The 24292-nt window shown below is 25.9% G+C and overlaps 1 pseudogene; it reads left to right on the top strand.

The window, feature by feature from the left end:
* LOC145843124 (adenylate cyclase type 5-like) overlaps positions 1-24091 on the top strand; it is a 31187-nt pseudogene extending 7096 nt beyond the window's left edge.
* The last annotated feature ends 201 nt before the right edge of the window (positions 24092-24292 follow it).

The raw sequence follows: 24292 nt of genomic DNA, 5'->3' as shown, positions 1-24292 counted from the left end.
AACCTTTATTATTTTAAAATAATTGCCATCTAAGACAGCTTCGTAGTTGGTCAAATCGTAGTTAACTTGGATATTTCCTTTCTAATTTAATTACATGTATCGATTTACGCATTTAAATGCAACATAATTACATTAAAAAAAACTTATTACTTTTCAATTCATAACTAGTAAGACTCCTAGACATGTTTTAATATTTGTAGATTGACTTATTGATTTACAATAGTATTCTAGTACAAGTAAATTTAAACTAACTAGTTTAATGCTCGATGTTATACAACTTAATTTTAATCAGTTTTCATTTTATTTTTTTTGTTCTGCTTTGCATACTCGAAATAGTTTTTATCTTGTTTTAAATTGTGATTGTTTTTGTTAGAAACCACTAATTTTCTCATATTTACACATAAAGTATAGAAATGCAAAAAAAATAAAACATAACTTGTGTAAGTTTAAACATAAAATATCATTTATTACAACTGAAAATTACTTTTTTAGTTGTAATTTTTTTTTTAAAATTTATTATACAAAAAACTGAAGTTGTTAAATAGTTAATCTATTTAAACAAGTTAAGATGTCAATTAAAACATAATTAAACAATATGTATATCTGGATGTTATAACAAAATGTAAACATCGAGCATTAAGCTGTAAACATTTTGTTATTGATGGTGGTTAATCATACATTTAAATTAAAAAAAAAATTAGAGTTCAAGCTATAACTTTGATAAGTTTCAATCTATTAAAGGTAGCCAACAATTTAAAATTATTTGTAAATTTTATTTATTTTTAACTTCTTTTTCTACGAAAAATTTACAATAATGTAACAGTGTTTTTGAATTTTAAATTTTCAAAACGATTTACTTGCATATGAAGCTTGAATCTCAAATTGTACTTTATTGATTTCTAATTCGATAATTGAGTCTTTTCTTGAAATCAATTTAATGCTAAAATATGCACAAGTTTAATGCTTTTAAAGTTTAAAATAATGCAGTTATGATTTTAGGATAAACATATTTAGAGCTTTTTAATAACTTAACCATAAAATTATTCTGCTTATTTATTTTTAAGCACGATTGAATATTAAAAATGTGACTCATTTTGAAAACCTAATAGTTTAAAACACCTTTTTCACAAATAGTATTGCTTCTACATTAATCTATGTAAAAAATAATATTTTACACTTTAAGAAACTTTTTGTTTTTCATGTATAACTTTGTAAAAGGATAATTTTTAATATACTTTAGAGTTCTAGTTACTAAAAAGTTTTTTTACTTCATAAAAATTTGAAGTTTTAGTAAATTTATTACAAAACTTTTGTCTTTCTTGATGATCGAAACTACATCTTCACTTAAAAATTCTTTGTTCAGGTGATCAAAAATAAGCGACTTTTCAAAGCAAAAATGCGGAAAATTAGAGTTTTCTCTCTATCTTTTATTTCGAAAACGGTCCGTGAATACCGAAATACAAATTAATTTAACGGCATAATAATTTACATTGAAAAACGCGGGTAAATTTGACCGCGAAAATAGCTTAGTTGGCGCTTTCATAAATTGGCGCAAACATAAAGTAGACTGTTATACTTTTTTTTAGTGTTCTACGTACGACTCTATTTAAGTTTAATTGAATTTTACGCTGTGAAACACATAAGTTCTTCTAAAATACAAATTTTTCAAACCAAACTGAATACAGTTTTAGTCTTACTTTTATTAAGATTTTTGCTACTTTTTTCACTAATTACTACAACTTTACTAATTAATACAATTAAATAAAACTCCTCTGCATCCGATATTGCAAAGGAATTTAAGCTGCGCTGTTAATTTACTTTGATCTATTGACATAAGTTTGAGTTGTGCCTGAATAAAATATATCACTTGCAGATATCTTTAAGTGATAGGTTCAAATAAATTTAATTTTATTTTTTAGTTTGGATTGTTGTTTTAGTTTTTCAACTTTTAGCCACGTTTACTAAAGATTTAATTTTCACATTTTAATAATCACAAGCAAGGTTTTTTTCAGTTTGTTGCTTCTCATCACCGTCACTAAGCAATTTAGTTGTGCATAAAATATCTGAGCAATTTCCCAAGATAAATACAATGGTGTTCAGCACAAGCGTAATTTCAATCAACGATTAGTCAATTGATAGCCGAAAGATTAGAAAAATACGTTGATAAGCATAACTAAAGCATAACTAATTTTAAAACTGGTTTAAAAAAACAAAGTATTTTGCTCGAAACTAAGTTCTTTAGACCGTATAAATTGTATATTATCTTTAATTGATGATTATCATTAGTTTTTATTGTAAGATTTTGATTTAAAAGAGTGGCTATCTAAAGTGTAAAAATTTAAATCAAAATTTTTAGTTTTTTCTTAAATTTTGTTAAATTTAAAGGTTTAGAAACACTCTCCAATCTGTTTTGTAATCTACCTCATAACCTGGTTTTGAGGTAAAATGTTGATATTATATAAATATGTTTGTTTAAAAATTTTATATCTACACTTTAATAAATGTATGAAGTTAGTCTACATTTAGTACTTGAGTTAGTTGCTAATAGAAATTGTGATTTTAGTTTTTTTGAGACTAAAATTTTCTTACTTGTTGTAATATAAACTCTTTATTCTTATTTAGGTTTTTTATTTATGTTTACTCTTATTGTGTAAATTAAAGGTTTACTAGAGTTATTTAGAATTTTAGTGACATAATTATATTTTTCATAAAAACAAAATTATAAGTTTATAGAGATTAAATTTAAAAGCTAAATTAATTCAACTAGTATTTTATGTCAAAAATTTAATTTGAATATATAAAAATCATTAAACTTATGTAATACTGAAAACTTAAGTTTTTACATTTTAAAATAACTTATGTTTAAAGAAATCAAGTAAACAACAAACTTTAGGTAACTTAGAGTATATAATTTTTCAAGACTTCTTTATTTAAACTTAACGAGATTGAGAAAACCAACTTGAGTTTTGTAACTGATTTATAGATATTTTAAACTGTTTTAACCCCATTCTGACAGTATATAACCCTAATAATCTTGTTACTACGAAGCTTTAGAGTAGACAAGAATCGCCCTAAAATATTTATTGTATTTTAAAAAGTCAACAAAGGACAGAGAAAATTAAGTTGTTGAAAAACAGATAGCACGTTTTTATGATAAAACGTATATGCTACCGTTGTTTTGATATAAGTAGCCATTATATATTAATAAATACATTATTATGTATTTTTGACTAGTTAACTGTTAATTAAGCTTGGAATAATAACTTTAAGGTTTATCCTTTTTATAAGTTAGAAATTTTTATTAAAGCTGGTCAAAAAGTATTTTAATCATAACCTGTTATCTTATGTGTGATTCAACCTTAAAACAAGTTAAATGACTAATTAGTACAGTTCATATCAAAAAGAAAAAAGACAATAACGTTTTTATATTTATTTAAATGTTATATTTATTTTCTTAAAAACATGAGTAGTTTACATAAAAAATTTTTACAGTGTTTTACTACTACAAACCAGATAAATTGACACTGAATCCGTCACTTGCTTGTGGAATGGCAATTGTTATGTTGATGTCTGTTGTATTGCAGGTTAATAGTTTGTTTAAATATATGTTGTAGTTATACCTATATTGTAACTAGTCTTCGACTAATCTTACATTTTAATATTTTTCATATACAATGTTTTATGATTTAAGTTTGTATGTATTAAAAAGTATAATATTTTCTAAACACCGTAAATTCCCTTTTTTAATTTTTTTTTTACTAGACAACACAAAAACATTTATTCTTATTTTATTTAGAATCAATTAGAAGTTATTATTTTGCAAAAGTTTGTTCATATTAGAACAACTAGCAAAAATTAAAAAAAAAAGATTTCGGTGTTGTTTCTATATCTATTAAATTAATAAAGTTTTAACTTAGTCTGTGAAACAACAGCTAGAAAAATAATTATTATACAAACTACAAATTGTTAAGATATAAAACGGTTTACAGGCTCGTCCGACAAAACATTTTAACAACTTTTAATTTATGATATATAAAATAAAATACTCAACAGGTGTTTTTCAAAAGCAACACGTTGCGTCATCAGGTGGTAAAATTCGTTTCTTACGTCATAATGACGTTTCTAATCGTCATCAACATCATAATGGTGGCAATAGTTGAACCTCACAGGTCAGTATAAGTAATTATTTATAGTGTAGTTTCTGCTTAAGATTATAGATGGTTTGACAATTTCATTTGGTCACAACTGAAAGCATGTGGTACGAATAGTATATAAATAGTAATTAAAACAAATATACATAGAATTTATTTAACGTACACTAGTTATGCGTTATTATAATAAAAATTCATGTTAAATTTAACGTTTTCTATTAAAAAACTCATCAAAACTACAAAAATAAACTACTTTAGCAAAACTTATGTTTTAAAGTAAACTAATGATTAAAAATAATTTTAATTTGACTAACAAGAATTACTAAAACTCTGCGAAAATTTCTAACTGTATTTTGAATTAAGTTATATTTCTAATTAAGCTAAATATTGTAAGTATTTTCATAAATATAAAGACCTTTATTGTTATACTAGTTAAATTATCTTTTGTTAACGCAGACTTTTTGTTTACAAAGTTTTTTATGTCAACTTCCGTAATTGGAAAGCTTTTAAATTATAAACCTTAATAAATAACATCAAGCAACTTTTTATGTATAACTAAACACTTTTGTTTAGTATTAAGTTTAGTATAATTGCTCTGAAGTAGGATTTAATTTTTTTTGATTTTTAGTGTGTACAACAACTAAAAAAATTGTTTGACTTATCAATAAAATATTTAAATATGAAAAAGTAACTATCGCAGTCCTTCTGCACAACAATTTTTAATAAAATATCTACAAAAAGTGAAATGTTTTACTAAATTTTCTGCTCATTTACTTTTGACCACATATTTTAAAAAAATTTAAAAGATAAAGCTTTTTTAGCTGTGTATTTTACATTTAAAAGTACAAAGTTCAAGCCTGAAATATAAAATTTATTGACTATAAAAAATGTTTTTTAATTAGAAAATGCTATTGAGAATAATACTTATAAATAAACACTTTGTTAAATTATTTTTTGTGACTTTATGGTTAGTGTTTACTAAACTAATTAAGAAAAAAATGCTCTGTAGTATTACTGAGAGAAAATTCAACCATGTTTTAGATTCATTTGGCATTATAAATACTACAAAAGAATAATCTTAGAATAATTTATCACAATATTTAATTTTAAAATGTAGAATAAGTCCCATTTCTCTCAATTAAGGTAATTTTGCCGTATAATCTGTCTTTTCATTTTATATTATAAAACTAGCGAACGACGAAGCATATAAGTTTGAATGAAATTACTCAAAATGGTCAATTGAAGACTATTTACCGTAAATATTATTTAAGAAAATTGTTTTTTTTTTTGAGTTAACTAAAACTCTGTTTTGTTTCTTCGAGTAGTTTTGGAACTGCTTATCAAATTTGTTTAAGATCTATATTTGAATTTTTCACAACTTCTCGACATCTTTTTATCAAAAAACTAGAATACAAATAAACTCAATAAGGCTTTTAAATACTTTTAAATGTAATTTTGTGTTAAGTATAATTTAATAAAAAATCAAAAACTTAAAACGCTTTCTTTTGTTTAAGAAAACATAACCAAAATTTAGAACTTCAAATATTTCTAAAACAACAAAAGCATACTTTAAATATTAAACACCTTAAACACAATTAAAAATCTGTTTTAGTTTAAAAGATCCATTAAATAACAAAAACAAAAATAAAGAAATCTATTTTTTTATAAAATATAGTTATGTACAAAAAAAAAACACTATTCATACGGTTTTGTTAAATTTACATAAAAAACATATTTTGTAAAGATGTTCTCACTTAGAAAAGCTTTTAAAAGAACTTATTAAGTTTTTACAGCTTCACATTTAATAAAAACAAAACTTTGTGACGCTTTAAAAACTGTTAATAACAATATGTTGCATAGACTAACTTAGTACTTATTTATCTAATTTAGTGATAGTTTGTTATACTTTCTTTTTGATTCTTTAAATACTATCTGCCGTTTTTTTTCTCAATTTAGAAGTTTTTCTTAATTTCTCCAAATCACCTGTATTACAAATTAGACTAAAACTAAACTCAATAAGGCTTTTAAATACATTTAAATGCAGTTTTGTTTTAAGTATTATTTTGATGAAAACTTAAGACTTTAAAACGCTCTCTTTTGTTTAAGAGAACAAAAATAATCAGTAGAACTTCTAATAATTCTAATACAAAAAAAAACATGTTTTAAATATTTGATTTAATTTTTGACACTTTCAACAAAATTGAAACTCAGCTTTAGTTGATTTACAAAAATACAAGTAGGAAACATTGTTTTTAATAAAATACAGTTAAGCACAAAATGCAAAGTTATTCTTACGGTTTTATTACACTTACAAAAATAAAATATACTTTGTAAAGATATTCTCAATAACAACAGCTTAAAAATAAACTAATCAATTTTTCTACCGCCTTAACATCTAATAAACAACAAAATTTTCTAACGTGTTAAAAACTATTAATAGCATTCCGGTGTCACATTTTTTATAGATTTTACTTAATCATACATTTTTCTCTCATTTAGTGTTAATTTTTTATAGTTTCTCTTTGATTCTTTAAATAACATCTGCCGTTTCATTTTTTCTCAATTAAGTAATTTTGCTGAATTTTTTTTTTATTACCTAAATAGAACTTGTTAAAATACATATTTTTACTAGTTAAGACGTTTTTTCTCCATGTATTCTTTTACATCAGACAAATTTTGAGAAAGTTTGATTGTTATTATATAACTTTGTGCAATTCAATTAAATCATTATTTCTCAATACTAAATATTGCTAGTTATTTTCAAACTGTAATTATTTTCCTTACTCTTGATATTTATGTACTAAAAAACTTTTTTGATTATACTTAGTTTTTGTCTTATTTTAAATATCATTGTTTATAAACTTGTTATAATTTTTTTTGCAAACTCTTTGAAAACTTAAAAACATACTAAATTAGTTTTTACATCATTAAACTTATTATTTTTTGAAGAAACCTTTACTTAAAGCAAGTAAAGCTTAAATACTTAACATTTATTTTAAACTTTCCAGTTCTTCATACATGGCGTGGTTGACGATCTTCACAATTTACATTCTCTTCACAATGATGCCAATCCCAATGAGCAACCTAGTGGTCACGTGTCTACTTCTCATTATCGCTCATCTAACTGTGTCTTACATGGCCAATCCCAACAAAATAGTGCAGAATCAGCAGGTTTGTATGACGATTCTAAAATTAGTTTATTAGGATAGATATTAATTAGTAGTTTACTTATATGGCCAATCCCAACAAAATACTTCATAATCAGCAGGTTCAAACTACTAATACATAACTAACTGACTAACTTCAGAACCATACTTTCTTTGCTTTGTTATTTGTAAATATTTATCTAACAATGACTCAACCAAATTCCAACCACTGTAACAAACAAACTAATATGCTTTTTGTAGGTGTATAAATTGGTAAACTGAATTAACCTACAGCTTTAAGTATACTTTCAAATTTAGCACCTAGTACTACTTTTACGTTTACTTAAAGTCCTTAAAAATATTTAAGAACGAAATCGATAGAAAACTTTTAGAAGTTTTAGTAAAAAAACTTCACTAAACGTAAAGAGGGCTCAAAAAAAGTAAAAATTATGCTGTAAACATTTTACATAAAAGTATACAAAAAGTAAATAAGTTTATATTGAACAAAAAGTACAACATACGAAATGTCGTATACTAACGAATAGCTGGCAGAGATAAAAAATATACAAAGAACTTACTTTCTAATAAAGTTAAGTAACTTTGTGTATAAGGTGTGTAAAAGGTGTCTTGTAAATCTTGTAAAAATTCTAAAAATTACTTATCTTGTCAGAAAACTGATGAATTTATTACTTTTATTTCAAGTGCGTTTGTTGTTTTTTCTATTAAAATTAAATTTACACTTAACTCAAGGTTGTTTTATTCTATTTTAAGTTTTTAAAATAATTTTTTTATTAAGTTAAACTTTAAAAAGTTACCTTACCTAAACCATGTTTAAACTTGTTGCGGTACGAAATGTTTTAGTTTTTTAATTCTTGTATATACTTTTTTTTGTTTGTGAGATTTTTTTTAAACACGATAAATGTTTGAAGTAAGTGTCTATAAAAAATGCTTCGTGTAGTTATACATTAAACTAAAAAGCTTAATCAAAGTTTAAATTATTTTGATCAAAATTTTTAACTTACTTTTTTATGAAAACTTGGGCGTTACACGCTATAGTTTCGTACATTTCATTTCTTTTTCAAGTAGTCTTACTTTAAAGCTTGTATAAACACTAACAACAGCATTATTTAAAGATGTTTTTAGATGTACAATAATTTATTTAAATATGTTCTACTTCCGAAGTTGACATTAGTTTTTTGTGTAAAGTTTTGAAATCAGCCCCTTCAAAGTTTTTTTTTTTTTTGTAAGCCGCAATGTTTAAATTGTAACATTTATTTTTATCTGTATTTATATTTACTACTTGTATTTCTAAATGCCAAGCAAGTATTAGCATTAAAATTTTCATACTTGTTCTCATAATACTTTATGTTAGAGTTGGATATAAGTATTTATAGCACGAAATTTATATTAGAAAAACCGGGTTAAAGTTTATACTTAAATAAGATAGTATCTTAAAAACAAACTACCTAGTTAGTTATTAAGTAGTTTAACTAACTCAGTCTTTCTATTTCATTCAGTAATATTCATTTTGTTTAAGTTTAGTACTTTGAATTTGTAAGTAGATAATTTTCTACATGTTATCTTCAAAGCAAATAATTTAACTTTAATCAGCACATTTTTTTCCACGAGTAACAATGGTTGCGTTTCAGGTTTTCTTGTGTAAGATAAAGTATTGAAGTAAGACTAACACAATAATTCCATCAATTGCAAAACAAAAATTAATATAGATGAATAAAAATCTAAAACTCGGTTATTTAAATATAAAAACTGTTTTTCTAGCTTGAAATTTTAAACATTTTTTGAAAGCTTAAAGACCTCTATTTTAATACTTACTTAGCTGAAGCAGTGTTAATTAACAACATCACATAAGTATAACATTATGACATCACGCAGTTGTTAGCTGACGTCATAATGTATTTATGCGCTTACGTGGTGTGTCTTATGGCGAGGTGGTCAGCAGAATTGGTCCAGAGGAAGGCGTTCACCGAGACCAAGAGCTGCATCGAGGCAAGGATCAGTCTTCAGAAGCAGAACCTTCAACAGGTGAGAAGGATTAAGTTTTGAAAAGTTATAAGCTGCGTTCAATTGAGGTGTCATTTTTAGTTTATATGAGTTTAAAGTGCCACCAAAGAAAACCTGAAAGCACAAATTAGAAAAATATTTTTCAAGCTTCAGAAGCAGGATCTTCAGCAGTAACCTTAAAAATAAATGCTTATAACCTTGAATAAAAAGGTACCTGATTGTAAGCTATACTTTTAAAAAATTTGATAAATGCCTTTTACTTTACTTGAGTAGTTTTAGCTACTAATTGTATAAAGAACATTGTTTTTTTAAATTAAGTATATATTTTGATGTAAATATTTAATATAATGAACAGTTTCTATAAGTTGTAATAAAACAGTTTTTGAAGAAAATAATTGAAAAAATTTCTTAAAACTAACTGCTGTTAGAACAAAAAACGTAATTAAATTAAATAGATTTTCGAAACAAAATGCCAAACAGAATTTTCTTATAGTGTTTAAGTTTTTAACTAGTTAGTTTTTAAGTTTTACCGACTCAATTTTATAGGAGTTTAAATCCATCATCAAAAGTTCAACTTTTAAATAAAACCAAAATAAATTCAAAGTTGAGTCTACAATATATACAAACATATGATTCTCTTTTATATGTTAACAAATAGTAAGGCTGTCAATTATTGGTTGTTTTTTTCAGTTGCTACTTGCTAAGCGTCTTATGCTTTGATTAAACATTTTTAAAAGTTAAAAAGTTGAATGTTATAATGAGCTTGAATGAAAATTTTTTTATTTTACTAAGTAACCGCTTTGAAAATTAGTTTCTTTTTTTAATGGAACAATTGAAAATTTAGATGTTTTACTTTTTTTTTAACTAATAAGCATTTTATTATAAGTTGTGTAAAATAAATTAAAGTTGTTTAAGTTTTTTCTTTAATAAAGACTGGACTTTTTTTTGTTAGAAACAACGTTGAAGTTTTCAAACACAAATAAAAACATGATCAATTAAATGTCTTCAAAGTTTTAAACTTTTGCAGCACTTTAAATTTTTTTATCGATCTATAACTTTATGAACTACTTTAGTTTCAAAGAAAAAACTTGCAAGGTAAACTACTTACGTTTTAGTATAAAAAAGCTTTTTCAAACAACTCCTAAAGTTTAAAACTATTTTTTATGTTTTTTAAATTAGTAATTTTTTTAACTTCGTTATGGTTAAAATAGAATAAAGGCATATTACTATATAAGAAATGATAATTTTGTATTAGTTAAATAGGTAAATAACTAACAATAGTTTTTCTAGTACAACACTTTGTAAAACAACTAAGACACACTAATAACAATAACATTGTTAATAAATTTTTACAACTTAAACCATCAGTTTTAGTCGGAACTTTTACTAAACTAGATAAAAATCTATACATAGATGTATTATTTTATAAATTTTACTTTTTCAGAAAATAAATAAATTAAAATTTAATACTTTATAAATTTAACGCAGGAAGGATTATTGTTGTCAGTGTTGCCACGTCATGTTGCAATGGAAATGAAAGCTGACATCGATCAGGCGAAACCAGAACATCAACAATTTTATAAAATATACATTCAAAAATACACAAATGTCAGGTTAGATTATCAAGTATATTTAAGTTACATTAACATTGGAAGATATTTATCTTTGATAACAAACTGAAATAAGTAACGTTGAAAACATTACAAGAAAAAAAAAACTCTTCTATGTTCTATAAATCTTTAATATAACTTTTATTATATTTTAAACAGTATATTGTTTGCTGATATTGAAGGATTTACATTGTTGGCATCTCAATGTAGTGCTGCTAGCCTTGTAAGAACTCTCCATCAACTGTTCAGAAGATTTGACAAGTTAGCTGCTGTAAGTTGAATATAACAATAAAGAAAAAAATAAGTGTTAGGTTTTATTAAAATTTAAACTTAATAAACAGCAACTTTACAATCAAAAATAAATGGCTTGAAAAATTTAACTGCCGATTTTTAATACACAGTGCTTACTTAACGCTTCGAAATTATAATTCTTTATTTTTATAGTCTTTGTTTTATTTAATAGAATATAAATTCGGCACTTACGTCTTTAAAACTCGTTTAAGTTAAAAACACTTATATTCTCTTCAGGAGAACAACTGCCTCAGAATTAAGATATTAGGAGATTGTTATTATTGCGTGTCAGGACTTCCTGAACCGAGACCGGACCATGCTCAATCATGCGTGCAAATGGGACTTGACATGATTGACACCATTTCGTTAGTTGATGTTTGATGTTTCAAAATAGTTTTACCTGGTTTATAAAATATGATTGAAATTAAACTTCTTAAAAGTTTACTGAGTTTTTTTTTGAAATAAAGAAGTGACTATACTGTTTTTCAAAGCATGAAAAGCAGAATTGAAAAAATATCATCTCATTTAATTTATTTAAATAAAAATTTATTTTAAGTAATAATTTTAAAGCCTTACTGCTTTTTCTAAAACCGGTAAATGATTTAAAAACTACTTAAGAAAAATTGCATTATTTTTTTAAACATTTTTTTATATATAACTTTTCATTCAACTCTATTAGGTTAGTTCGAGAAGTGACGGGCATTCCCCAGTTGAACATGAGAGTCGGTATTCACAGTGGTCGTGTTCACTGCGGCGTTCTGGGACTGAAAAAGTGGCAGTTCGATGTTTGGAGCAACGATGCCACATTGGCTAATCACATGGAAAGCGGTGGGATGGCAGGGTATGACGTCATTATTGATTTTTTAGTAGTAATCCATTGTCAACGAATAATTTATGAATTGTTTAGTATCTAACAAATGTAGTTATTCATTAATAACTGGGTTACTATTCAAACAACGTTTTATGAATTTATTAGTTTAAGATATATTTAGCAAACAAAAAAATAACTTTTTATTTTTTGATTATCTGTAGGTTTCTAGAACGAAGCTACTAAAAACAATTTAGTAAATAAGGAACTGTATTCATTATAGTGCATAAGTTGTAGAAAAAACAAAACAAAAATACTTTTGTTTTTTATGGCGTAATATAACATTGATATTATAACAGTCGAATTCATATAACGAAGGAGACGTTGGGTTATTTAAACGACGATTATGACGTGGAACCGGGTTTCGGGCATGAAAGAGACTCTTATCTGAAGAAAGAAATATCGAAACATTTCTGATTGTAGGACAGAAGAAAAAGAAAAAGTTTGTAAAGACTGTTGCAATATAAATATATATGAAATATAAGTTTTTTCGACTTAAAAAACAATACAGAGACACATAATATGTTAGTAAAAAAATGTTAGTTTGCAGATAAGAACTTTTCTTAGGTTTTAGATACTTCAATAACAATTCAAACTTTATCAAGTTGTTTTTGGTGTAAGAGTTACAAAGTTCTAGGAACAAAGTACCTATACACTGGTAAATTGCATTTATAGAAATTAATACAAAGCATTTTTTCATTGTTTTTTTCAAACTAACATGATTTTAAAACCATACGTCAAGTTTTTAAAATATCAGACTATTTTTCAACTAAATATCTTTTCATAAACTTTATAACAAAGTAAGAGTTTGAAATGTTTGTATTAAAATGTTTGAAAAATTGCTAAAAAACACTGTTTTAGGTCAACTGGTTTAAATGCTATTTAAAATATTTATGAACTCTGTTGTTTTTTAATAAACAAAGATCTTATCTAATAATCATAAAATAAATATCTTAAGGAGTATTACTCAAAGTCTTGCAATATTTGTGAACTAGAACGCTTTTTTATAACCTTGCTAACGGGATATTATTTAAAAAATTTCGTGTTATGAATTACATTTGTTTCATTGACGTACAATTTTTGGAAAAAAAAGCTAAATAGTATACAAGCATTAAATTACATAACTATACTTATGTCAACCCTTTACGACGTTTCAGTAAACTAAATAATATTATACATCATTTTAATTAATATATATATATATATATGTATTTAAAATTTTTGTCTGTTTTACGTACAAGACGTATGTGAAACAACAAACATTTTAAGGTAAACTTACTGAAATAATAAAATTATTTTAAATCCTACAGACGGTTTCAAGACCAACATCCTCTTCTCATATTGGAAGTTCGAAAATGGACAGAAAACTTTCTGGCCGAAGAGATAAGAGGGGCAAAAGGGGAAACAAGGAACTTGAAGTCATCGGGTTAGTGTGACATCATAATAAAACTAAACGTATAACTTTCAAATGAAATCTAAATTGCAATTTAGTTAAAATTACTACTTTTAATGTCATACTTGTAAAAAGTTTGAAGCTTATCACAATCGTGCTCTGAAAATGTTTTTGTTGGCAACTCCATTGAAGCTTATAAACTTTTGAAAAATCCATAAGTTCGTTAGCGATTCAATGAGTAGCGATATTAAACAAAACTTAACTTACATTGTTCTAGATATTCTGGTTTTTATCAGCAGAAAAAACATAAGGTATCAAATAAACAGATTAAGAAGTTAGTTTCTAATTTAAATGAAGTTTAAAACTTAAGCAAAATCTTATTTAAATAGTTGTTCAACGCTTTTTACAAACACAAAAACAAAAAAATGAAATTTTAACAACACTTAAACATATGTTACATAAAAACAAAAGTTCGACATAGATTGACACTTTTATAATACTGAAATACAAAACATTGAGTCATAACAAAATTTTGTTCCAGTTCTCGATATACACCAGATTGGCGCATGGTATTTAAAATAAAATTTAAATTTAAAATGATAAAACTTTCCTTTAATAAAGTATAAACATAAAGATTGATGTATTTTAAAAGTAGAAAAGAGTTTGAGATATTCGCACAAATTATCTTAAAAGTTTAAATTTGTTTTTACTTTAAAATTTTATTGACGTTTCACAATATAAGCTAGTTTTAATTCATTATAAACGTAACGAGTTTAAACCAATAGTGTTCGGGATTTATTAACCTAGTTTAGAGCACTTGTAAACTCTTTCGATCTTACGATACTATAACTATTTAAAAGTCCTTTTTCTGAAATTTAATTAGTTTTTTCAAATTAAAATAATAAGTTTATCACGTCATAAAGTATTAACCCCAATAACAACAGCTTACAGTAACAATTAAAAGCAGGGAACTCCAAAACTTTTCTTTTAAAACTAATGAAACAGATAGTTAAAGTTTAACAAATTAGTGTAAGTTTTGATTCAAAGTTAAATTTAAAATTAAACTCATAATGATTTTAAAAATAAAATTTTGCCTTTTTTTTAAACTCATTTTCCATTTTTAGTTTTATGTTTTATTTAATTTATGTAAAGTTTGCTTCTTAGTTTTCATTTTTAAGAATTTCTTTTCGCTTTACAATTCATAAATATTTTATTATTTTTTAGTATAGAAGCAAACTCGGTGTTAGGTGAATCAAAGGTTTATTGTAAGTCATAACAAATTGTATCAAAATAATTATTAACAACTTCAACCAATCCAGTGTAGGCGCAGACGACGTGTTGGGTCAATCAAACAAACAGGTTTTAGTTGACGGAGAAGTTCTGGAATTTCTCAACCAGGCAATTGGTTCAAACGGTTTCCAGGACATTGACAGGGAAAGCCAGTTCAACTGCTGTTCAGAAGATGAAGTGTTTAAAGTAAGTATACATTTTGTTTATAGAAGTTTTCACTACTTTTTTACGTTGTTTTGTGTTTTTACTTAGTTTTGTGCAATTTAGTTTTATCTTGCTATGTTGACATAGATTAATACAATTATGAAGGTTTAAAAAATCTAAGCATTCAAAACTTTTACTTGAACAAATATATCGTTTATACCTTTGTTAAGTCAGGTTAAGTTATTTATATTGTTTATTTTTAAACTTTAAACTGAAATTTTGCTGTAAACCAATTAAATTTCAGAATCATGTTGTGAACAGAATATAATAGTTCTTACAGATTTATCTTTATACGGGAAAGTATTATCATAATATGAGCACAAAACAGCTCGAACTCAAATAAAATTTTCGTTTACAAATTGAACTTATCGATAAAATATAACAATTGATGAGAACATGTGGTGTTAAACTTTTTTTACTTTTAAGATGATTGTACTTTCAAAACAATATAAATTACTGTTTAAAACTTAAATGAATATTTAGAATTATTCTATTTTGATTAGGTTATAGTTCATTTCAGAATGATGTAAAATGTTTCATAAAGGTTGTAAAATCTATGATATAAAGTTAAACGGTTTTTTATTCACAACGACTTTCTAAAAAATTTATGATTTTTTTAAATCATTATTTGATGAAATTATACGAGACGGAAAGAAGAACTGTTTTAGAGAAATTTTAAATTATTATTTTTTACATAAGTATAGAGCAGCAAAAATGTGAAGTATATTGGCTCTAACCGAAAAAATAAGTTATAAAAATAACACAACTAAGAAAAAAAAGTTTGTATTTTTCTTACAGACATATCGAATACATTTAATTTCAATTTTTGTAGCAAAACCCACTCAGACTAAAAAACATTTTTAAACTATCATATTATGAGTAAAAAAAAAGATTTTTTTTTTATTTAATTAAACTCAAAGTCGATAAGTTTAATTAAACAATAAGCTGTCTGCATTGCAAGGGATATTTGTATGTAAATATCAATCAATACTTTTCTTATAAATATTTCTTTTTATTTTAGTAGATTTTTTATTAAAATTTAGAAAAAGGATTTTTCTTAAACTTTAAATGTACATATTCAATTTACATTCAATCGTAACACTTAATGTTATCTCTATGTACAACAGGTATATAAAAGTAAGTTAGTATACTATAGTTATGACTGATTTTTTAAATTTATTGAATTGACAAAAACTAGAATTCATTAGGTATATGTGTAATATAGTTTTTTTTAGTTAATATAAGCGGTTTAAAAACTAAAAAACGTATCAAACAAAGTCATAGTTGTCTAAAAAACATTTAAAATTTGTAAATGAAAGTAAGTAATTCTAACAAATCAATTTCACAGGAATATTCAAACTAACAAAAATTGAGTTTCACAAGATTTTCAATATTTGCCGCTTTTATTTGCACTTGTATTGTTGGAATACAATTTCTTATCATTCCTATGTTAGTTTTAATATAACATTATTTCTTATTACTTCGAGGTTAATTTTTGTTTGCAACAAAAAATTGCTGTTTTCTCATATGAGATTAAGATTTACTAAAATAAGCTGTTGTTTTAGCTATCTCATAGTTTTATTCAGTTTTAGGTAAAAAAAATAAATTACAATAAAAAATTTACGTACCTGATACAGCTATGCATGATTGAAAAGACTTAAACTATTTTGTCATAACTTATTGTCATAACTTCTACTTAGAAATTCATTACTAGTTTTTATTTTCAGAGACAGCGTATTAACATTGAGCTTATGTGGAGCAACCCTTCTGCTGATAATAACTTCTCTTACATTTAGATATGTTGTAAGTTTATTTCATAGAATTTTTAGGTAGTTATCTTTTATCAACGTGCATGCATAAACCGAACACAAAGTTAATTACAACAACAACACAACTGAAGCTAAAAATTAAGTAACTCATTAAACATAAGAGAGCAATGTTATAGCATTTAGTCTGTATAGTTTTTAATGAATCGTTTAAACACAAGTAGTGATGTACCGGACCCACAATTTCGGGTCCGGCCGGACCCGGATCCGGACTTTTTTTTCAAGTTAGAATCCGGCCGGAACCGGACCCGGACTTTTTTTTCAAATTAGAATCCGGCCGGAACCGGATCCGGACTTTTTTTTCAAATTAGAATCCGGCCGGAACCGGATCCGGACTTTTTTTTCAAATTAGAATCCGGCCGGATCCGGATATCAGACAAAAATGGCAATATCCGGCCGGACCCGGATAGTGAGTCCGGTACATCACTAGTATAAACTAGCCTGAGTCAGAATGAGGTTTTTAAAAACTGAAAAAAAAAAGAGCTTTAATCTAATAATAAGTAGAACAGCTAGCCACAAGGTTTACAAATTTAGGTGTTATTTACAATTAAAAATCTGAAATCTAGTTCTTGAACAAAATAGACTAGAAAATTACCAAATTTAAAAACTGGATCAGCTCAAACTCATTCAAAATTTGAAAGAAAACTAGCCTGAGTTTTTATAAAAAAACTAAACTAGGCTGAGGCAGTCCAAGATTTTCTAAAATTCCCAATAACTTTGAAACTAGCAGGGTTGCCACTGTTTAGGTCAATAAAATTAGCTAGAGTGAGTATAAACAAGCCTGAGTCAAAATGAGGTTTTTAAAAACTGAAAAAATTACTTTAATCTAATAATCAGTAGAACAGCTAGCAAAGGTTGACAATTTGGTAGTAAAGTTGTGGACTGATTGTGGTACACTTAACTTATTAGTACTACCCATCATAATTAAATCTTACCTTATTTAATTAATATCTTACAAATACTAAATTCTAACTAAGACTACTTTCTATAATCAGACACGACAGTTTTGAGTGATGAGATTTTTTTATAAAACACAACAAGAAATACTAGCATATACAAAATTATTAATTACTTTGGTAACACTTTAAAAACTGGAAGCTATTTAAATCTATATCAAAAGACTTAAAACAATAAACTAAAAATTAAATAAAACTTTTAGTAAAGAAGAAACTGTAAAATTTTTATAAACTATTAAACTATAAACCTGGCTTAGATATTTAAACAATTAAACACCAGTTGAAATATTCACTTTTAAAACAAAACACTACTTACAATAAGCATTATCAAAAAAGTTCAAGATATTTTGTTGCTTCAAGCTGCACACCAAACTAACTAACTGCTTACATATAAACTGCCTGTCATGTTCTGATGTTTTGTTGCATCAGTATTTAGTTTGAAACATTTCGTCATATGATTCTCATTGGCTCGTACATTCAACCGTATTAACTCTAAATATTCTCTGAGCTCAATTTTAAACAATAAATAATGCAAGTATTCATTCCAAAGTTTTCAATTTTAGAACATATGTAAAGAGTTGCATTTCTGAAATCTTTATTTCATAGTTTAAATGTAAACAAATGTAAATTAGTCACGTGTACAAAATGAGCCAATCACGGTAAGTGTTTAATTTTATCTGACGAAAATGACTCTTATTAATTTACACAGGGTTTGTTTTTGAAAAAATACTTTTCAGTATGCTCTTTACTAACTAGGTCCGGGTCCGGCCGGATCTCTGTTAGGATCCGGCCGGACCCGGATCCGGACTTTTTTTTCAAATTTGAATCCGGCCGGAACCGGATCCGGACTTTTTTTTCAAATTTGAATCCGGCCGGAACCGGATCCGGACTTTTTTTTTAAATTAGAGTCCGGCCGGATCCGGATATCAGACAAAAATGGCAATATCCGGCCGGACCCGGACCCGGATAGTGAGTCCGGTACATCACTAAACACAAGTAAACAACTAAACTATGTTTTAAGTATAAATTAAGTGTTAACAGACTTTAAAAAATTATTTAATATTTCAAGCAGATGAGCAAGAAAAGTTCTTCAAGAGCAGGCAACATGAAAAATATAAAAACTTCATCGACCTTGATAAACAGAATTTATTTAGTTATTTGTTTAGTGATTTCCCTTTTCATGTCCGCATTATCCGTCGCAAATCTCGTTAGTTTAAGTATTTTTTGTATTTTTTTTTTGCTTTCACTCTCATTAAAATATACACATTTAAAAAAAATAAAAAAAAGTTTTTGATAAAAATTTACACTTTAAATTATCTTTATTATGATATTTTTATAACTAACTTTAATGTATTGCATTGTTGTTGAAATTGTACTTTTCTTTCCTTAAAAAACATATACTTCCATTAAATTTTAACGCTTTATAACAAATTTTGATAAATAATATATAATTCAGTTCAGATTAAATACGAGCGTCTCATTGGCCGACTGCGTCTCCAACCTGACAACCAATATCCAATCAGTAGCCGTGAGGCAAGTATCCATGGCGACAGCGAGACCGGGGAGGGCTCAGTTTACCAGACCCACCTCAGTGACTTCACCTTATGACGACACAATTATGACGTCATACTTGGATTTGTTGAGGGAAAAGTTCAAGTTGCAGGTGAACTCGGTTGGAGGGGGACCTGAATGCAAAACTGAATTTATTTGCGATTTTCCACAGGTTAGTAATTTAAATAAGTTTTTGTTATTTTTTATAAACTTTTAGTATTAGTAACTTTTTTGTTAGTCAGTTTTAATAGTTATTTGCGATTTTCCACAGGTAAATAAAACACTTATATTTTGAAACATTTATTTTTTTTAAATAATTTGAGTATTCAAGTTTTTTCAAGATAAAACAACTTATACACGTTTAATAATGTTGGTTAGTAAATTTTAAACTGTTGTAAATAGCTTATTTTAAAACTTTTAAATATTTACACATGTTTTTAATGTTAATTTTCCAGTACTTTACCTATTGTTTGATCTTGTCATTCCTGTCTTGCATTCCTGTCTTGCATTCCTGTCATTGCGATTTTCCACAAGTTAGTAGTTTAAGTCCACAGGTAAATAAAACACTTATATTTTGAAATAATTAATTTTTAAAATAATTTCCACAGGTTATTAGTTTCAACTATTTTAATAGTCTGTATATGTAAAATAATTTTATTAGTATCTATTAAAATAAAATAAACTTAACTTGTATATGCTTTAATTAATTAAATTTCAGTTTTTTTAAGGTACAAAAACTTAAACAGGTGTGCTCGGTTGTTGTATCTCGAAAAACGCTAATCTGTAAACTTTATACTTTTGAAATATTATTATAAAACTATCTTTTTTTCAACTTTTGAGTTTAATTATAATACAGAAACCTTTTTTCAGTATTTCACTTACTGTCTGATTTTGTCATTCCTTTCTTGCATCCATCTGACGTCATCAGATACTTGTTGCCATGGAAAACTCGTATTTCTCCTCTCCCAACTTATCATCTACTCTTGTTACGTCATAATGGTAAACCCGTCGCTATTTCAAAACGCCCACGATCTCAACATGGCCACTTTCATGTTTGTTTGTTATTTTTTCTTTGATCAATATTTGTCACTGTTATTTAAAATGTTAGTAAAAACTGACCAAACACTTTTTATTAATTTTTTTTGTAGTCTTGAGTAGCAAATGATTTTATAACATTAAACAGTTATATAAATTATACTCAAACTAAGTTGTTTAACAAATATTAATAGTTTTAAACACTAAAGAATTTATTTTCAGTAGACTAAGATCAATTTTAAAAGTTCTGCTTTAAAATGTCAAGAATTAGTAGTCATAATATAAATTGTTTTATTTAACAATTTTCTTAAACAAGTTCTTTTTTAAAGGTTTAATGATACAAATCAAGTGGGATCACTTATTTTGATGACTCCAATTATTTTATTTTTATTTGTAGCTGCCATTTATGTTCAAGGTAGGCATGTTGAACAAACTGCTAAAATTGACTATTTGTGGAATAAACAAGTTAGTTTGTTTATCATAGTTAGAAGAAATTCAGTATTATTAATTTTGAATATGAAATTATTGTTTTTTGTATCAAAATTTAGAAAAAAATATGAAACTTTCAGTTAAAAGTACCCAGCTTTTTAAGCAAAACTAATTATAAGGTTTTTTTATTTTATTTTAACAACTTACATAATAGGCAGCAGAAGAAAGAGAAGATGTACAGAAAAACAAGCATATAATAGAAAACTTTTACACAATATATTACCTGTTGACGTGGCTAGATACTTCCTTGAAAGAGAACCGTAAGTTAATGTCAATAATCTTAATACATTATTGTAAAATATTTAATTTTACAATATCTAAACTTTAAGTAGTTTTAATAAATAAAAACATTCAACTGATAAAAAACTAGAAAAAAGTAAATTTAGTAGAAAAATTTAAGTTTCTTGTGCGTTTTATATAGTAAAACCGTTATTCGAAATCGTTTTTAATCTTAATTTTTCAATAAAAAGTCACAACTTAATTTGTTTTAAATTATTTGTTTTTACCAGTTTCTTCTAGTTTAGGTTATTACTAACAACAGAGTTATAATGGTAACTTAAGTTAATTATCTTGATAATTATTTTAACGTTATAATCTCAATAAGTAACTTCGTTTTATCGTCTTTCATGTTCAGTTTGCTTAACAAATATGAGACAAGTAACTTTGTTACACTTTTTTATATTAAGATAATACCAGAACATAAGGAAAAATACTAAATAAAGTTTAAACTGCATACGTAGTTTGAAAAGTAGACAAGTTGTTACTTTATTTGTGTTCAAAGCATTAAAAATTTATAACACAAAAAGCATAGCATTACATACACGTAAGCTCTAAGCTTAGAATTATTTTCAATGTTTACTGTTAAAGAACATCAATATCTTAAACATTATAACTAAAAAAAAGTACATACCAATAGAGGGAATTCAGATGAGTTATTTTGTCAGAATTGTGAGTGTGTGGCAGTTATGTTTGCAACAATTGTTAATTTTTCAAACTTTTACATGGAATTGGAAAGTGACAACGAAGGTGTTGAGTGTCTCAGACTTCTGAACGAAATCATCGCAGATTTTGATACTGTAAGTGTGATTTGTTTTATATAAAGTTGTTCTATAAAATTTTATGAGTAATAATGTTTACACTGTATAATTTGATTTATTAGCTAATGTTTTGAAGCTATCTTTAGGCTACTATTTAAAAGCTTTATCTTTTACATAAATACATATTTAAAAAAAATTATTTGGGCAACTGCAAGTTTTATCTAACTTTTGATTTGGTTTTTAAAAGTACTACGCTAAAAAAATTTTCAAAAATTAAAAAACGTTTTATCTTTGTGAGTTAAATAAAACTTAAATTAATCGTACTCATATGCAATTAAACTATAAAAACCTTTTTTTTTTTACAGATTATAAGTGAGGAGGAGTTCTACCAGGTGGAAAAAATAAAAACAATAGGATCAACATACATGGCGGCGTCAGGGTTGAATGATTCCACCCACGACCAAAAGGGGATGTCCCACATATGTTGCCTAGCAACTTTCGCCATGAGACTGCAGCATCAGTTGGCCTACATCAATCATCAGTCCTTCAATAATCTTACTTTCAGAATTGGTTTGTTTAATTATTATAAACGAATATATACTAATTGTTTACATTAACCACCAACCATTATATTATATCACCTTCAGAATTGGTTTGTTTTTTTATATTACAGTAACATCTCGCATCTTTACGCACTCGTGACGTTACGCCCTCTCGTTTAGTTACGCATTTGTTTGAATTTTGTTCTAAAAATTCAAACAACGAAAACTTTAGTTTTCATTAAGATTGCACAAACTAGATTTATTGTATATTTTTTTTATGTATTATATGTTATTAAACACTAACTCGCCTCTCTATATCTTTAGACTTTGTTAAGTTATATTCGTTGACTTATTGATAAACATTTAGTTAGACCTCAGTATATCACAAATTTTGTTAGCAATAAGAGATTAAATTAAAATTCTGAAATAAATATAACTGTGTTAAATAATAAAAGTATAATGAAATAATGACAGTTTGTTACACATTAAAAAAATCTTAATTGTTTTTTTTACTAAACATATCACTAATTTTCATTTGACGTTTTTTTTTTATAGTTTAAGTTCTTCTTCTGTAACATTTGCTTTACACAGCAATTTGCTAAGTAGAATAGAATATAAATGTTAAGTATCAAATAAGTCAGATATAAGTAAAGATAAATATAAAATCTGCTTATTATTAAAATTATTAAAAAATTTTAAGAAGTATTATTACTTTATATAAAATTAAATCCTTTTTTTTATATGTATAGTTTTAACTTTTGTATTCATATTTATAAATTAAGTAAACAAATTGTTAAAAGTGGCAAAGTCCTCAGTCTACTTTTAACTAGAAGCAATAACAAAAAACAGCCATTACAGTAAGTATATTAGGTACCTCTAGTATCTTTACGATCTCTCGTATCTTTACGCAGTTTTTCTGTGGACAAAAAGTGCGTAAATAAGCGAGAGGTTACTGTATACTATTTTATTTATTTAAATCAATTATCAATCTTAAAAAATTTCACCTTCAGAATTGTTTTGTTTAATTATTTTACATTGATTTTTTTATTTATTTAAACCAATCATTAGTCGTTTATCAATTCATATTTTAGGATAAACTATTTTATTAATTAAATAAGTTCGTACCCAATTTTATATTGTTGTATTTTTATAGAAAATTATATATTTTATACTATATTCTTTCTATGTATGTATATCTAAATATATATATTACTTTTACCCAGGGTTAAACATGGGAAAGGTGGTTGCCGGGGTGATTGGGGCGGATAAACCACAGTACGACATCTGGGGAAACACCGTAAACGTTGCTAGTAGAATGGACAGTACCGGCGTAGCTGACAAAATACAAGTTTGTATTAATGGAGTTATAAGTTTTTAGAAAAACAATGACCATAATAAAAGGTGTTAAGAAAAGTACTGCATTTCTTAAAGAAAATAAAAAACTTCAAAAATATACTTGATGTCAAAAAAAAGAATACTTAAAAAGTTTTTGTAAAAAGTTAAGTTTTCAACTTTTTTTTTTAATTTTAAATTTTTAAGGTGCCGGAAGAGATGTATAAACTTCTATCTTTCAAGGGTTTTGAATTAGAACCCAGGGGTCTTGTCAAGGTGAAGCGGAAAGGGGAAATGATGACGTATTTCCTTAACTGGCCCCGCCCCAACGTACCCCCTAAAAGCTGATAAAAACTGAAATTTTACTTCTGATGATCATAATTGAAAAGTGTTTGTTGTGGTAGCAGAAGAGGCAACTGATACAAAAAATAGGAGCAATGCAGAGTTAGCGTCCATATTTTGTCTGTCTGGTTATCACAGACACTACAATACGGAGCAATGTACTTCCTAAAAGCTGAAAAAGAAAACAGAACTAAAGTTAAGAGGACT

The sequence above is a fragment of the Thalia democratica genome, chromosome 8 (assembly GCF_965202585.1).
Source record: "Thalia democratica chromosome 8, ktThaDemo2.hap1.1, whole genome shotgun sequence".
Classification (NCBI taxonomy): Eukaryota; Metazoa; Chordata; class Thaliacea; order Salpida; family Salpidae; genus Thalia; species Thalia democratica.
The sequence above is the reverse complement of the archived record's forward strand: the minus strand, read 5'-3'. Positions and strand labels throughout refer to the sequence as shown.